The sequence below is a fragment of the Pseudochaenichthys georgianus genome, chromosome 3 (genome assembly GCF_902827115.2).
Source record: "Pseudochaenichthys georgianus chromosome 3, fPseGeo1.2, whole genome shotgun sequence".
NCBI classification, from domain to species: domain Eukaryota; kingdom Metazoa; phylum Chordata; class Actinopteri; order Perciformes; family Channichthyidae; genus Pseudochaenichthys; species Pseudochaenichthys georgianus.
The window spans coordinates 7,176,122-7,194,233 of record NC_047505.1 but is presented as its reverse complement, the minus strand read 5'-3'; the positions used below and the strand labels follow the sequence as shown (position 1 = coordinate 7,194,233).

At 45.2% G+C, this 18,112-nt stretch overlaps 1 pseudogene; it reads left to right on the top strand.

Moving 5' to 3' along the window:
* Positions 1 to 6,237: 6,237 nt before the first annotated feature.
* Positions 6,238 to 18,112, top strand: part of LOC117462767 (plakophilin-3-like) — a 31,711-nt pseudogene continuing 19,836 nt past the window's right edge.

The following is an 18,112-nucleotide window of genomic DNA, read 5'->3' as shown; positions in this document are numbered from 1 at the left end:
AAGGCAGCTTAAAACCTATCTTTACCAAAGCATTTTTACACTATTATACTGCACTATTCCCTGTGATTGACATTGCACTATTTCTCTATGTTTTATTCCCTCCACTTTTTGCTCTTGCTGCTTGTTTTACACTGATTTGATGTCTTGTTTTTTACTGATGTAAAGCACTTTGAACTGCAATCCCCTGCATGAAAGGTGCTATAGAAATAAAGTTATTATTATTATTATTATATTATAGCCTATAGGCCTAGCGCTTTCTACAACTCAAAGCGCATACACATGTCCTGCAATACACATGCTGCAGCTGCCCAGCTAATCACTGTTTGTAAAAGTAAATAAATAGTATTTTCATTTCAATAATGTACTTTCTATACCCTGCTTCATAAACAATACTAACATGACATCCCTGTGCTCCTCCGAGTCTGGGGGTCCGGGGATGTGAGGACAGCGCGAGGACAGACAGGGAGGCTGCTTCACTTCATAAAGGAAATGGCGGTCAATATTAACGACACAGGAGCTAAAACGCTTAATAACCTTCATTACGTGTTAGAAAGAACATAAGAAAGTTTGACAACGATGAGGCTGTTAAACGGCAGCGGATCCGCTGTGTGTAGAAAGAGAGAGATAGAGAGACGCTGAGCTGCAACGTGCAGCGATCAGCTGATACGGAGCATAGAAAGAGAGAGCTGCGGTCCGCGGGGCTCCGCCTCCTGTCCTCACAACTCTTATTAATCCCGGTACCGGACAATTGTTATTTGTTCCTACTCGAAACCGAATTTTGCTTCCCAACCCTGCCACTGTGCTACACTTCCCACCCCGCTCCGCCCCGCCCCCGTCTAACTGTACAGAAAACGGCGAGATGCATTTCCTTATGAATCGACAAGCAGAACCGAAACTAACATTTCTAAACGAACAATGGCGGACACAGACAATTTGCGAATGAGTTCTGCCTTTTGTAAACTGAATTTATCAATAATTTGTCAATAAATCGGGGCGAAAAACGTCACTTGTCCACCGGACAAGTCAATTAAAAGATCTACTTGTCCGATATTGTAAATAACACGTCCCGGACGGTGGGACGTGTACTTTTTCGCACACTGCTACCATAGAAACGGCATATGGTGAGATCTCAGATTTGGCATAGAGCTGTTGAGGCATGGACCGGTGATAAACAAGTGAAGATTGGGGGACGATTGGACCGTGTCCATTGGGCTTACAGCGACATCCTGTTTCATGGTGAGTTGTCTGTCGCCATGGCAACGGCATTTGATGACACCCCATACTACGCTTAGATGCGTTGATGGCTGCATCGTTACCAAACCTGTGAAGTTTTGGGGCGTTTGGAGCAGTTTCACTGAAGTTATGAGAAAACCGTGTTTCAAGGCGAGCATTGTGTTGCCATGGTAACGGCATTTGAAGACATCTCAAAACTGTCCCGTAAATGTCTTCACGGCTGGACTGTTAGCACACATGTGAAGCAGGGTTTCCGCTAGGATTTTTTCTCGCCGGTCAAATGTCCGGGCAGAATTTATTTTACCGGACAAATTTGAAACTTACCGGTCATATTTCAATAATAATAATAAGAGTTGTGTAGCAGAGTTTCCGTAAGCAGGTAATTTACCGGACTATGAGCGGATATGCTGATGTTTAAAACTCAGTTCACGGGGCTCATTTTTATATTGCTTCAGTTTATAATCGTAACAGATCGAAAAGATTCAGATTAATTTTTCAATAAATGATTCCACAAACAACAAAAACATAATTATTACATTCAAACAAACTACTTGTAGTAGATAACGTACATTATTCAGAAGTTTACATCAACTTTGAATAATAACACAACGGAGAAACGGAGCCTTCTTTTCCCCTCTCTCTCTCCTCACAGCCCGTCAGTTTCTCATGCAGCTCCTGCAGCTTGCTAAACAGAGGGCGGGGCTTCAGGTGATTATGCAGAGCTGCGTGTCTCGGTCAGACTCAGCAGCCGATCTGATCTCTCTCTCGCGTCCGGTTCCACTTCACTCGCGTTTATGTCCATATCGATCAGATCCAGCTCTCCTGATCGGCCTTTATAGAGAGCACCGATCAAACTATTAAGAGTGAATATCGGCCGATAATGACCGGCGGCCGATCTATCGGAGCCTCCCTAATTATTACCAGACATTTTGACCGTCAGGTTTTGAATTTACCGGTTTTTTATCAATTGTACCAGCTAAAAACCGGTAATTACCGGCTAACGGAAACCCTGATGTGAAGTTTGAGCACTTTTTGAACATTTTCATACGAGTTATAGCGACATCATGTTTTATGGCGAGGGATGCGTTTCCATAGAAACGGCATATGGTGAGATCTCAGATTTGGCATAGAGCTGTTGAGGCATGGACCGGTGATAAACAAGTGAAGATTGGGGGACGATTGGACCGTGTCCATTGGGCTTACAGCGACATCCTGTTTCATGGCGAGTTGTCTGTCGCCATGGCAACGGCATTTGATGACACCCCATACTACGCTTAGATGCGTTGATGGCTGCATCGTTAACAAACCTGTGAAGTTTTGGGCTGTTTTCACTGAAGTTATGAGAAAACCGTGTTTTATTACATTACTCTCTCTCTCTCTCTCTCTTCTCTCTCTCTCTCTCTCTCTTCGGCATATGATGATGACACCCCATAATTGTAGAGCTGTTGAGGGCAGGACCTTTAACCTTTATCTGAAGTCTGCTGCTCTGAGCATGTCAGTTGGAGTGATGACATCATCGTGTTCCATGAGACAGGTGTTTATATTTGAGCTAACGAGGTGTGCAGAGATCAAAGGTTTCCATTGTTCTGAATGAGAGATAAACCTCTTACATGTGAACGTTTTGTGGAAGAACCGTAACAGATATCTGTGACATTTCAAAACGTGAAGCATGTCAAGGATGTTGAGTATCTGAAGTGTGCTTTTTGTGTACTTTCGGGTTAATAATGTGGCCTTTTTGGCAGTTTAACTAAAGGTGTGCGGCTGCTACCGTGAGGAAATATCAGCCTGAAATTACAATGTGGTTTAATGGAGGAATGTTGAATATTTGTGTCACTTCATGCCCTCAAGAGGCATTTAGTTTAATTGTTTTAAACTGTTCAAGCTACGAGATGTTTTCCTATGTTTTTATGATAAATTATGTCTCAGGAATGTAGGGAATTATGGCAGTTTTAAAATAATATATGAAGGCAAATCGCAAGATTTTCTACCCTCTAGCTGTGACATCACGCACTCTAGGTAATGTTAAAATGTGAAGAAAACCTCTAAAACAAGGTCTGAACAAATGTTAATATCTCTAAAAGTAAGAATCAGATTTAAAAGTTGTTTTACACGAATAATGTCAGAAAGATGTGTAACATTTTAAAGTTGGAATGAGGTTTCTGAGTGAAAGTATGAATGAACAGTTAGCAGTTTGTTGAAGTCTGAAGATTTTCTCCATTGACTTCAATGTTAAAAATGTGATGTATTATGGGATGTATCTCTGGAATTATGAAAGTTATGAATGAGAAAAGTAATATCCATCGATTCCCAACCGAGCTGAACGTTTTGATGTTTGAACGGAGTTTCTGCGATGTTCAATGCGGGAGGAGAAGCGCGGCAAAATACCGGCGGAATAATAAACTTTTCGTCCGTAGACTAACAGTTAGTTGGAATGCTGTTAACAGCACTAAAATATATACAGCTATAGAATATGAAGGGTTTAGGTAAAATACCTCTCAAATTGTATATTGCATGATTATAGAAATAGTCAGACAAAATCCATGTTACACTTGTGTGTTGTTATGGAACTCATATTTGCAACTTGGTATTGTCTTTTAACACCAAAAGCTTATGGTAACAGAACAAAATGGTGTATATGATAGTAGACAAACGTAGAAATTAGATATCTGACTTAATGCATTCATGGCCTTCCCAGAGTTAGAAGAGCCTTCACATCTAATATTGCACATTTACTAGCGACATTAAATGATTAACAACCAGAAACAACATATTCCATGATTCTAAGCAAACATCACTTAAATGGCACACAGTTGACATGGCCAGTGGTAAAATGCGTAGGCTTACATTCTAACCCTAACCCTAACCCTTTACCCGCCTTCAATCACAAATCCCAACACAATATCAATCATAATCTAACTTCCACTAATGGTACTGGATTGACTTATGGTTGGACAATATTTCCTAGCTTTATATAGTTAAAAGTGTTTCGCCAAGTAGTGTCCAATACTTTGAATTGTGGTTCAAAGTATGGATTCTTCTTCTTCCATCCCTTCATAATGAGCCAAAGTTGCGTCACACCATCTCATAGCTCCTCCTGCTCGCAATGGTTTTGGGATCATAGATGCACAGCATGGCCCCTGGGACCTCTTGGCCCTGTGTTGGTCTCCTGTCGTAGTGATCGTCAGTGGAGAGAAATGTCAATATGTAGATACTCTTCAGTGCTCTTCCTTTCAGGTTTCCCCAACAGAGACTGCAGGGACTTTGAACCATTGATTAATAATTACCTCGAAGGAGAGAGAACAGTGGACCATTCCTTTGAAAATGGCTGCATTAAATGTAATGTAAACGGCTAATTGTATACAGGAAGCTCTGCATTGTAACCCTTGATAAGAGAGGTTTTATGTCAATGTTTTACGTTGTCTGTGTTTCCCTTGCTGTGTGATAAGAGATCCAGGTGACATATGCTGTGTGTGTGTTGTCCCGGTGGTCGAGTGTGAGCATACCTCCCCCCAACCCTGACCTGGTGATGCATATGTTCAGACATGTAGGCCAGCCCCCCCACCCCCTGCAGCATCTCCTCCCTACTTCCTCCGGTCCTTACGTCTCATACGTTCCTAAAGAGGCCCTATTATGCTTTTGGGGTTCCCCTCTCCTGTAGTGTGTCCTATAGGTTTGTGTGCATGCCTGAAACGCCTCCATAGCACTCCTTCGTTTACTTATGAGCATAGGGAAATCATTATGTAACACTTGCGCTTCTGTTTACATTGTACGTGATAGGCTAAGGGACAGGACACAGAGGGTGAAAAGAGGAGCTGTAGCCAAGACAAATAAAGAGCTTTTTGAACATTAAAGCATGGAGACATGTCCCAGTGGAGACATGTCCCAGTGGAGACACTGAATGCTGATATGAACCTGCATATGAGCTGAGAATGACATACGGCTCCTTTAGCCAAACTGTTTAATGACTTCATAATGCCAACGTCTTAAGACACTGCAATGAGTGTTATGTTAAACTTTATAGGCTTTATTGTATGATGAGCTGGTAACGTAATCATTTCTTAAGGTCATGTTAATATATTGTACGATAATATAAAAATGATCAATCATCGTGAATGCACAACCGATTCCACTTGGCCAGGTTTCACCCCGTCCGTGTCCCCCTTTGAACTCGGCCTCTTTCTTCAATGCACGGATGGCCTGAACACATCTTCAAATGCCTTGAGTGAGACTTGCATTTTATAAACTGACCTGAGCTCCCTCCTGCCCTCCGGGGCCTTGACCGTGTCCATGTTGATTGCTGGTGTAAATAATCGACATAAATAGTTTGTTAGTTACTTTTCCTTTCAGGCATTGGGCTCACAGGGTTAACCCAGACACATATATGTAATATATTGGAGAGATGCTGTTGGTACGTTTCAGAACATGTGGTCGTGTTGTTCTCTCCAGGCCGCTCACAGGCAGGTTCTGATCAAAGTGCTTCCAGCTGCTTTACAGATAAGCTGCAGGGCGTGGACGGGAAGACGCTGTGTGTGGAGGAAGACCTTCACTAGAATGTCCCATTTTCTTTGTTCTACAGACACATGTGATCTGCTCACACACACACACACACACACACACACACACACACCCACACACACACACACACACACACACACACACACACACACAACCACACACACCACACACACACAACACACACACACACACACAACACACACACGCATACACACACAAGCATACACACACACACACACACACACACACACACACCACACACACACACACACACACACACGCATACACACACACACCAACATACCTTTCTGCTCACGCAGCCTTTCTTCCGTCTTTTTAAGTCAAAAGAATAGCCCCCGCTCTTATCCCTCAGTGCCACTCAGTGCCACTCTGAGGAGGCATTCTGAATATGAATATCTGTTTTCGACACAGTTGCATAATGAGGAAAAACACTTACATTTGTTTTCTTCTTCTCTTTTCCTAGACTTCTATCATCCTGAGGCAAAGAGCTTTTCACACACCCTTGGTTTCAGTTCCAGGTCCATGGTACACACCCAGTCGCGTCATGGCTGTGAGTATGAACACTATGATGCATGCGAGAAAACATCTCAAGAGCTGTCCGGCACCAGTGAGCGAGAAGCTCTGCAGCTTTGGGATACTTTGGGAGTAGCTCAGGTCGAAGACAGGAAACACAAGCAACTGCTGTTTCATTCAAATTGTACAATCTTTAACTAGAATCAATCAATTCTTTGTTGTTGTGTTCCTCTGTGTTTTCTGTATCTATTTCCTGTGTCGAAGGGACTAGTAGCTAACCCACATTGTGAAAGTAGTCCAGTATAAAATCAGAACACTTGCTAAACAGGATGGAATTTTAGACAGTTTAGTCCACTAAAAGTCCGATTTGTATTAGTGTCTGACCATTTTGCACAATGCATCCTGCAGAACATGTTTCCTTTACCTTTCCTCTGTTTGCTATTGTGTCACGTGACCTGTTGCCAGAACACAAGGATGGAAACGTGAGAGTAAGAGAGACTACCATTTGATGTGAGATTTGTTGCTTTGGAGCACAACAAGCTCAGCTTCGTGTTATTTAAAGTATTGAATTGTCTCGGTGAATATTGAGCTGATTAATATAATGTGGATGGGTATGCGATCAACACTTCTCCTTCAGTGAGACTTTGTAAGACAACAACCAATGTGCAGAACAAGCTAAAGTTAAAGAAAACATTTGATTTGTTCTGGTCTTTAAGTTAAATAATGTCGGACACAATGAATGTATTTTATCGAACATACATTAATGATTTGGCATCTCCCAATGGGATTATCTGAGCAGCCATTTTCGTGGCTACAGTGCTATTCCTAAATGTTGGATCAAAATGGTTGCCCCCATGACACACTGACACACACACATCCAGGGTCAGCCTTGTAACTCTTGGTACTGTAGTCTCCAAGCCAAACATGTGTTGTGACTTTTGTGTAAAGTCTCGCAGTCAAAATATACAGGTCACAAAGCAAGGCCCTCTGGTTCGAGGGAGCTCTCACCAATTGAGATCTTCTCTGATGCCAGGATGTCCCAGTCCGCGTCCCCAGATTCATTATGTTGTGTTTGTGACATGGAGTGTCTGAACGCCTAGCCAGACTCGTGTGTTGAGCAGTTCTGTGTTTTGTGTTGACTGAAAAAGGGGCCAAACACCCAAAGTAAGGCATCATTAGGATATTGCTGAGGTCCCTGAGAGAACGCTTGAGTTGAGTTAGGCAGCTGCCCTCACATGACCTCGGTGTCCTCAGTGTTAGCGATGACTCTGCTGAGAAATGTTAGCCGCCACATCGCGAAGTCTGACAACATGACACCCGCGGGAGAGTTAATTAGTTGTAGAGGAAGTAGCAAAAAACTGTAAAATGATAAACCACGTGTTGTAACCAACAACCAACAGCTTCCACACAGACTGGTTTAACTCCGACCCACTGCCCTGGCTGCTGGGAGCAGGTTTCCTGGAGGGGTATCGGCAGCATTGTGCTCAGTTTCCCCTCCAAAGAAAGCCATTTAAATGTATACATTAATATAAATTCCCCACTTCTTGTACATAATTCAGTGGGTTTTAAGATGCCACACACACACATGCACGCACGCACGCGCACACACACACACACACACACACACACACACCACACACACACACACACACACACACACACACACACTGGATGGCAATGAGCCAATGTTGAGTATGAAAAAGGTTTCCTCTCAGGTCTAATTGTCCAACTTCGCCGCCCACATTCAGAACAATGTGAAGGCAGGAGGAACATGTAAACCGGAAGGTGGAACAATGCTCAGCAGCAGCCGTGAGCTTCCTGCAGCTTACGGGCGCAGGCTTTCACAAAGCAGAGAGGAAGAGCTGCCCAATGGAGCCTCTGAGGTTCAGTGTTAGTCGCCTCAAGCATCTGAGAAAAGAAGATTGTAGAAATACCTTCTCTCCTTGGCTGTACTTTAATAACTTCTCCACCACTCGTGTTGCAGTACTGAGGAAGTTCCCTGAGCTTTTAAAAGAGATGTTTAGGCTGGGTGCCAGTTTGAGTTACCTTACGTTTGGTACTATGTAGGTTTGTGTGGGCTCAATAATGAAAATGTCACATTAAAAGCGCTTGAGTGTTAATTGTTACCAGTGAATGTGTCCTCTAGTGATCGGACAGGAGAAGGTTTTATCGTAGAGCACGATTAGAAAAACTTACAATAACTTATACTGTAGTGAATTTCCATCATTTATTGTTATTGGGAATATTAGGTCTTAAATATCTTTACAGGACTGACTTGAAAAGATGTCTAGCTCGGTATCATGGTACAAACATGAGAAATATAGTCTGATTAAAGTAATACTATTATTATGTTAGCAAAAAGCATACCAATACAATATGCTATTTCTGAAGTGCCCGTCCTCCATTGTTACTTAACTACCCGTGGGGCAGCTCGGATACAGCAACAGACTTTCACGCGCATCGTGCTCTGGATCTGGTTCGGACTAACACTCATGCAACAAATATGAAACATCTCTGTATTCTGGGAGGTGTGTGGCGCAGTGGGTTGAGCGTTGGTGTTGGGGTCAGGGGGGCACAGGTTCAAACCCCACTGCAGTCAGCATGTCGTTCACACTTCACCCCACATAGCTCCTGTGGGGATTGCCCACAGTATGTGAGTCGCTTTGGATAAAAGCATGTCATGTATTCTGGGAAGAAAATGTTGTTGTTTGCAGTCACTTATTTTTGACATATTAAAAAGGTGTAGTCATGGCAACCAAAGGTCAAGAATTGATCATTTCATTTCACGGTGGTCAACAGCAACCTGGCAGCCGTTTCTGTCTCGATGTGAAGTTACATTCATAATGTGTCCTTTCATCTTCGCCTTCTGCAGTGCTGCTTCTGACCCCCCTCTCTCTCAGATGCCCACCGCCCCCCTGCGCTCCTCGGGGGTGTCGGCCCGCTCGGCGGTGGAGAGCGGCTCGCTGAGCCACCGGGGGGGCAGCGTGGTGCAGAGCAGCTTCCTGGCCTCTCACAGCAGGAACACTCGCTCCAAGTCCCTGTGCCAAGCAGACCTGGAGACCCTCCACCTCTCTGTGCCCGCTCCCCCAGAGAGCCCCTGCTACTCCATCTCTATGCCCCCCTCCGGCACCCTCAGGCGCAGCCTCAGCGGGACCCTGGCCCAGGACAAGGGCCTCTTTCAGCAGGAGGCGGAGCTACCCTCTCAGTACACCTATAAAGGCCCCTCCCACCGCACCATCAGCCGCATCACCAACCGCCAGCAGCACAGCCAGCAGCAGAGCGCCGCCTTCGGACAGGAGGGCTGGGGAGGGACCGGCAGGGGCGTCCCCACGGCAGGGGACGGCTGGGGGACGCAGTGGCAGCAGCATGTGTCCAGGGCCAACCATGTCTCAGGGAACGGGCTGTACCTGGCCCCCATCCGCCGGACCGCCTCCACCCACAGCGTGAGGAGTGTGGGGAGGGGAGTGGACATCCTGGATGGAGCGTCCATACACAGCAACGACCCTCTGGAGGAGTGAGACACCTTCTTTATTCACAGTACACACCCTCTGGAGGAGTGAGACACCTTCTTTATTCACAGTACACACCCTCTGGAGGAGTGAGACACCTTCTTTATTCACAGTACACACCCTCTGGGCCCATTCTGGGTCCGCTGTACATGTTGCTCTAAGAGTAGGCCCGTAAAGATAATTATCATTATTATAACCTGTGTGTGTGTGTGTGTGTGTGTGGTGTGTGTGTGTGTGTGTGGGTGTGTGTGTGTGTGTGTGGTGTGTGTGTGTGTGTGTGTGTGTGGTGTGTGGTGTGTGTGTGTGTGTGTGTGTGTGTGTGTGTGTGTGTGTGTGTGTGTGTGTGTGTGTGGCGTGGTGTGTGTGTGTAGTATGCGGGGTATGGATATGCCTACAGCTGTCCGATATTTGTTGGAGTCAGATGCTGGCCTGCAAGTTCTGGGAGCCGCGTACATACAACACCAGTGTTACCATAGCAACGATGCCAAAAACCAGGTAGAGCGCTTACACCTGCAAAATAATACTGCACCATGAAATGCATTAAAATGTCAGTGAGTGAAGTCATTATTAGGGTGCTTGATCTTAAAAGAGAAAAAAGGCTTTTAATTTAGTTTAGAATATTGCTGTAAAGCATTATGAATATTACAGTGCTTTTGACTATAACTGTAGTTCCTCTCCTCTCTCGCCCCCCCCCTCCTCAGGTCCGTGCTCTGCATGGCGTTCTGGCTCTGGTGCAGCTGTTCGGCAGTGACAACCAGGAAGTGCAGCGTTACGCCACGGGCGCCGTGAGGAACCTGATCTACGAGAACGCGGACAACAAGGCGGCGCTGATAGACGCCGGAGGAGTTCTGAGTCTGGTCAACATGCTGAGCAAACCTGACGAGGAGCTGCAGAAGACCATCACAGGTACTGAAGAGTGCTGATCCACTATCCGGGTCCACAGGAGTCAAGTAGAACCTTCTCTCCGGGGTCCACTGTGGACCCTGATCCAAGGCGACTGTAGACTGTCCAGGGGTCAATGGAGACCATCCAAACATTCTGAATGCCTTCCTTTTACGTTGTGATGGTCATCTATGGGGATTATTTGATTAAAAACACACATTTAAAATAATTAGGAAATAAAAAATGGTGTACTGCATATGTGATATTTTTTTTGCCATATAATAGTTTAATAATGTATTAGTTGGAATTCCCATTTGAACGCCTGTGTAATATTGCTGTAAAAAGACTCCCAGATGCATTTATTTGATTCCTTGTGCAAAAACTGCCTTTTTCAAGATTACATTTAAACGAATCACAATAATGTTATAATCTAATATAATATTTGTTCTGAACAAAGTTTGAAGTCATCATGATGTAACTCAATCCTAATCCTAAAGGTTAGTGTTAGAAAAAATATCACTCAACACCGGTTTGAGATTCAGGTACTAATTTGTTCTAGCAAGAAGGAGTTAAATCACACACAGGACTGTGGGTCCACTCACACACATTACATTTCATTTAGCTGACGCTTTTATCCAAAGTGACTTACAGGGACATCCTCCCTGGAGTAACTAAGGGCTAAGTGCCTTACAGGGACATTCTCCCTGGAGTAACTAAGGGCTAAGTAACTAAGGGCTTGAGTAAGGCACTTAACTAAGGGCTAAGTGCCTTACTCAAGGGCACACTAGTGGTGGTGTTCCAGGCGGGATTTGAACTCACAACCATCTGATCTTCAGCGCACCTCACTACCCATTTGACCAGTGCTTCTCAAAGTGTGGTCCGCGGACCACTGGTGGTCCATGAGCACCCCCTAGTGGTCCGTGAGTATATTGGTAACATTTCACATTTGAAATAAATACATTTAAGTTTTCCACACTCTCGTGAGAATATCTCCGCAATGCAACGAGCTTAAGTTTCACATTATATTGCATGATAAAGCCCAGGGCAACACCTTCGTCACACATGTTGTCACTTGTTTTTACCATTTTCAGGCGATTTATAATCTGTTCTAGAAAAACGATGTGTTTTGGGATATTTGTGGAATTAGGTGGTCCGCGAGTGTAGTTTTTTTTATTGGTGAAGTGGTCCTTGGTATGAAACAGTTTGAGAAACACTGCATTAGACCACATGAGGTATGCTGCTCAAAGAAACAGGAAATCACATCAAGCTTATATAGTCCCACTCTTGGTCGTAAATCGGTTTCGTGTCGGCAGGTATTCCCATTTACGATGATGTTGCTCTTTGCCCCCTCAAAGGGTGGAAGACAAGAGGAGGTGTCTTCCCGTCTGAAGATAAACAAAGTGAACGATGCCCTGCCTCCTCCTATCTAAAGAGGAGGCAGCTGCAAGGTCAGACACAGCACCACCAGTTGTTAGATAGCATAGGAAAACCAAGGTCACTTGTATTTCCCCAACAGTTAGCCGTTAGCTTCTTGCCGCCCACTGTCACATCATCCGGGTGTCCCATCTTTTATTTGACAGATTAAGGTCTGAACGCAGAAAGCAGAATGAAGAGGTGGTTTGTTGTGTCCTCAGGCGTCCTGTGGAATCTGTCCTCCAGAGACAACCTGAAGGAGAAGCTGTCCAAAGAGGCGTTATCAGAGCTGACGGAGAAGGTTCTGGTCCCTCTGTGCAGCAGGCTGCCTCTGAGCCCGTCTGAGAGAGACGTCTTCTACAACACCAGCGGCTGCCTCAGGTCTGTCCACTCGCTGCCTGCCCCGTCTTTTCTTTTGAACGGAGAGACTTAATGTCATTATACCAAAAGTTTCAATGTGTCACTTTTGCAAGTTAGTACTATACACAAAGTACATCTAAGGCTGATGGGAAAGTCATGTTTTGCCTTAATCTGTTCTTAGTTAAGGGAAGAAAAAGTAAATGTTACATGGGAACTCAGAGAAGAACCAAACTGCAGTTTATCGGTGACTCTGCTCTTCCTGCTGTACGGACACTTTGCAAGGGTTGTGTTTCGGGTCTGAAACACAAATATTAACTATATGGGTTTCCTCCTTTTTACAAAACCAAATGACAATGAGATTGCCAAATAATATGAAGTCAAGTTCATATAGACCTCGTTCTTAATTTCATCGTATGGAGCTGCATATTGAAGTTAAGCCAGCTATGCAGCATGTCTTCAGGAGATATCATTACATGAAGTGCAGCATGCTCCAAAGAGTAAAAGGTTGTAGTGGAGAAGTTGCTTCTGAAGGGTCGAAAGAGATATCCATGAGCTTTGTGCTAAAGCTGCTCAAATATGAATTGTAGTAGCAGCACACAATTACGCTGTGATCGCCTGGGTTTGATGAGTCTGTGTGTGTTTGTAGGAACTTGAGCTCAGTGAACGAGCGAGACAGAAGATGAGAGACATGCGAGGCCTGGTGGACTCTCTGGTGTCTTACATTCAACAGGAGGACAGGGCCGACGACAAGGTAACGGACGTGCACTGTTACAGCCTTTGACATGATGACACTGTAAAAAGTGATGCTAAAACCCCTCTGATCCTCACAGCCAGTGGAACACACCGGCTGCCCCTTAAAGCTGCAGTTACTGAGCAGAAGCCAACAAAGCTGAGATTGCACAAAATAAAACTCCAAACGAAGGGATTATGATTTTGGGATGTCATATATCTGTCTGTACGATAAATGCATAAGATTTGGCACAACCATCCATGATCCAAGGATGAGATGATTAGGTTTGCTGCTCAGAGCTGAAGGTCAAGGTAGCTGACCTCACTCCTGAGGACAGAATAGCAGAGTTCAGTAAAGACTGGGTTGATATCTGATCTGCTTTAGTTTGGCAGATACAGTACAGACCCATTTAAATATGCTTCAATCGAGTCTGTGCCAATCCTTAGAATTGGATCAGGACTTCCTACGAAAGATGTGAATCTGAAACAGCTCACAGAAAGATCCACCGTCCAACTTTTAGAAAGGTTCAGAAATGCCCAAATGCAGCTGAACTAAGTGTTTTTAACACATCGGTAAGTATTTGTTGCAGCAGGACCTTGCATGTGGGGTTGAGTCCAATTGGACAGCAGTGTGGAAAAGTAGGGAAAGGTGAAACAGTGTTGCTCATTTCATATTGTAATAGTGTTTGGGCAACTTAAGGATATATCATTCTTCTAATACTTGATACTCACGAGGTTTGTTGTAAGTAAGAAAAGGCTCTGCAGTTAGAAGCAGGTTCCATTATTTGGTGAAGTTACTTAAAGTGAAACATTAGATTAGATTAGATTACTTTATTGTCATTACGAAATGTAAGGATGGTCTAACCAGAGTGCAAAACAGTCAGTTACACAATTATCAGAAGTATGTACAAAATAAATGATACAAAAATAAAGGTAAATAGATGGGAAATGTATAAATAGGAATAAATACACAGATAATAATAAATACAGTGAATACAGAATTGCGCTTCAGCACACGACAGCAACTAGGCAGTATGGGACAGCGTGGGGTTCATTGTCAGCCGTCTGACTGCTGAAGGGAAGAAGCTGTGTAGTCCTGTTGGTTCTACCCGGGAGGCTGCGGTAGCGTGTCCCAGAGCGGGTGCCACGTAGGGGGACAAACAGTGTATGGTTGGGGTGGGAAGAGTCTCTGATGATGTTTCGTGCCCTTCGCAGGCACCGCTTTTCATAGACTGAGGCTATGGAGGGGAGTGGCATCTTGATGATGCGTGGTGCGATCTTCACCACCCTCTGCAGTGATTTCGTGTCCTTGACCGTGCAGTTACCGTACCATATAGATATGCAGGTGGAGAGGATGCTCTCCATGGTGCAACGGTAGAAGTTCATTAGCACCTGGGAGGATAGGCGGAGTTTTGCCAGTTTCCTCAGGAAGAAGATGCGCTTGTGAGCCTTCTTGGCTAGGGCTGAGGTGTTGGTGGTCCAGGAGAGGTGCTCCGAGATGTGGACTCCCAGGAACTTGAAGCTGGTGACCCGCTCAACCTCTTCTCCACTAAGATGGACTGGGGAGTGCGTGCCGTCTTTGTTCCTTCTGAAGTCCTCGATGACCTCTTTCGTCTTCTTGGTGTTGAGAGCCAGGTTGTTGTTAGCGCACCACTCTGCCAGATGCTCAACCTCTTCCCTGTATGCCGTCTCGTTATTGTTGCTGACAAGCCCGACCACTGTAGTGTCGTCTGCAAACTTAACGATGGTGTTTGAGCCATGTACAGGTTTGCAGTCACGTGTGAAGAGGAGGAGGGGGCTTAACACACAGCCCTGTGGGATACCAGTGCTAAGGATGAGATTCGAGGATGTGAGCTTGCCTATTCTAACATGCTGGGGTCTGTTTGTGAGAAAGTCCAGTATCCAGTTGCAGAGGGAGGGGTCGATGCCAAGGTCACTGAGCTTGGTAATCAGTTTGGAAGGAATGATGGTGTTGAATGCCGAGCTAAAGTCAATGAACAGGAATCGTACGTATGCTGCTCTGATCCAGATGGTAGAGGGCAGGGTGTAGTGCTGTGGAGATGGCGTCATCCGTACTCCTGTTCCCACGATAGGCAAACTGGTAGGGGTCAAGTGTGGGTGGGAGGCATGATTTAAGCCAAAGAAACATACAGAATGTTAGCCTGTTGCAAGTTCAGGCCCTTATCTCTCAGGCCTTCATTCTTTCAGCGGCTCACACGAGGTGCAGACGCTTCTCCTCACACTGTGGTTTGGCACATGTCACCAAGTTAGGAGCACTGTCAAGAGATGGGATAAACCTTTAACCAACCAGCACATCACCATGAACCCTGCCTGCATCTGATTGGACGAACACGCCATGAGGGAAAGTCATGGTTTAGAAAAACTCAAAACAAAAGGTGGCTGCTACTTTATCTCTGCCTAAATGTGATGTTTTCTAGATAAGGTTTAGTTTGAAACTAAATCCCTTCTCAGCGACTGCACTAAACATGGCAACGTGGACGTCTATAGGTTCTGTTCGTGCATGCTTCTATTTAGTGTGAGATTGTAAAAAAACATCAGAGAGAAGAACTGAATTTCCCCTCAGGGTTCAATTAAGGTGATCTTAAATCTTTGTCCCTGGACAGATGTTGAAAAGTCACCAATTCACAAGTGAACTAAATGCACATTCACATTCAATAGCCGCGTTCACACTGCGGTACTTTTCCCACAAAGGTTCATGCGAACTTAGTTCATGATCGCGTTCACACCAAAAAGAGCCGGTACTAAAAGTAGTTCATGCGAACCTTTTTACCCCCTCGAGCGGCTCTTTTGTGAGAAAAGAGCTATATTCCTGATTGGCTGGGCGAATTGCAAACCACGCCCCGTAAAACTCCCAAAAAGTTTTGTGAAGCCGCCATTTTATTATCCTCGCATTAGCATTATTAGCATTAGCATTAGCCCAGCGCAGAAACGCAGAGAGACTAACTTATGGCAACACAAAATAAAACATGGGAGCGGTGGAGATGAGGAGGTGTCGGCGTTCTGGCGATTTACTCGGAAGGCTTCAGTAGAAGCTGCTGGGAGTCCCAGCAGCTTCTACTGAAGCCTTCCTCAACTCCGGGGACTTCCGGCCGGGGACTTTGGGCGGCAGTATACGCCGTGAAGTGGGTTGCGGCCTGCCAGTAAACCCAAAGCAGAAGAAGAAGAAGAAGTGACGTCAGCGGCTTCATTTGCCTAATCCACCCCCAGGGACTTTTTCCGGTGTGAACGCGATCTTGTACTTAGTTCATTGCGAACTAAAGAAGTTCGCATGACCTTTGTGGGAAAGTACCGCAGTGTGAACACGGCTAAAGTGGCAGAAAATAGCTTGTTTATCAAAAAAGGTGCCAGGGGAGGATCCGCTCAGAATTTGCCCCTAGCTTCCTGTCCTTTTACATAAGTGGCCCCCGGGCAAAACCAGTTGGGTATCCCTGCTGTCTTGGTTCTAGTTAGACAAAAACCAGTAGTAGCAGGACGATGTTTCCATGCGTCAGTTACCTGCTAAACATTACAGGACATCAGAGTGCTTATTCTACCAGGTTAGATATGTATTTATTATTGCTTTTAATAGCACTCCCCCTCCATCGTGTTTCTGTTTAGGGTTTGGAGAATTCGCTGTGTGTGATGAGGAATCTGTCCCTACCAGCTGTACGCGGAGCTGCCTCCGTCCGTCCGGCTGCGTCTGGAGGGCCCGTCCAGGGCCTCCGCCTCCAGGGAGGAGTGAGGCCATCGGCTGCTTCACTATGTATAACAAAAAAAACAACGAGGTAAAAATCCCCCTGATACACAACCCCCATTTTAGGATCGTCAGAATCATTATCACGAGAGAAAAAATGTGTTGTTATAATTTATTAACATCAAATGATTATAACCCCCCTTTTAAGCACCACACTCTGTCTGCTTTGTACTGATCAATGTGAAACACACTTCATTGAAACACAACAGAAACCAAAAAACCTCGCACTGTTTACTTCTGGCAAACAACATCAACTGCTTTATGGCACGCTCGTGACATGAAACGTCAGCATAACAAACTGGACGGCAAACTTCTCTGCTGGCGATGGAAAATCCAGTCCATTTTCACATTGCCATGACGACTGCTTTAACTGTTTTCAGCTGATTTTATTCCCATCAGAGACAACATCAACAATATCCAACATGTCCTCTCCTGTTCTGGATGCTGAATGAACATCATGCTCGTTGTGCTCGTGTCATGGGACCAGCTTATCTTCCACCGGGGAGCTCTCGGGATTGTAAAAGGCTGCATGTGTCAAGGTCACATAGCAGTGCTGTATACAATATGTAGCCAACCAATGTTGGGCCGCACGATGCAGCACACGCATCTCACGTGTGGCTTGTCGTATGCACCATCATTATCAGGACACTTTTTAAAAGATATTACAATGATCAAGTAGCAACATATCAAGCTCAAGTTCTCTCCGGTCTCTCAGTCAGAGTTAGATATAATACGTCTGTGGACCCAGAGACTCTAGAAGTGTCTCTGGGTCCACAGGGAGGATCGCCTTACTCCACCAGCAGATCGCATTTCTCACATTTCTCCAGGCCAATGAAAAGTGGAGGAGGAGGAGGAGGAGGAGGAGAGGAGGAGGAGGAGGAGGAGGAGGAGGAGGAGGAGGAGGAAGGGACCTCTTCAACCATGTGAGCTAGCTTTGCTTAGCAACGCTTTCATGGAGGCTAAACAGGAAGCGTTGATATCCTGTCCATCTGTCCCTGAGGATAGTGACCTGTCTCGGTCTGTCCATCTGTCCCTGAGGATAGTGACCTGTCCATCTGTCCCTGAGGATAGTGACCTGTCTCTGTCTGTCCATCTGTCCCTGAGGATAGTGACCTGTCTCTCTGTCTGTTCCATCTGTCCCTGAGGATAGTGACCTGTCTCTCCGGTCTGTTCATCTGTCCCT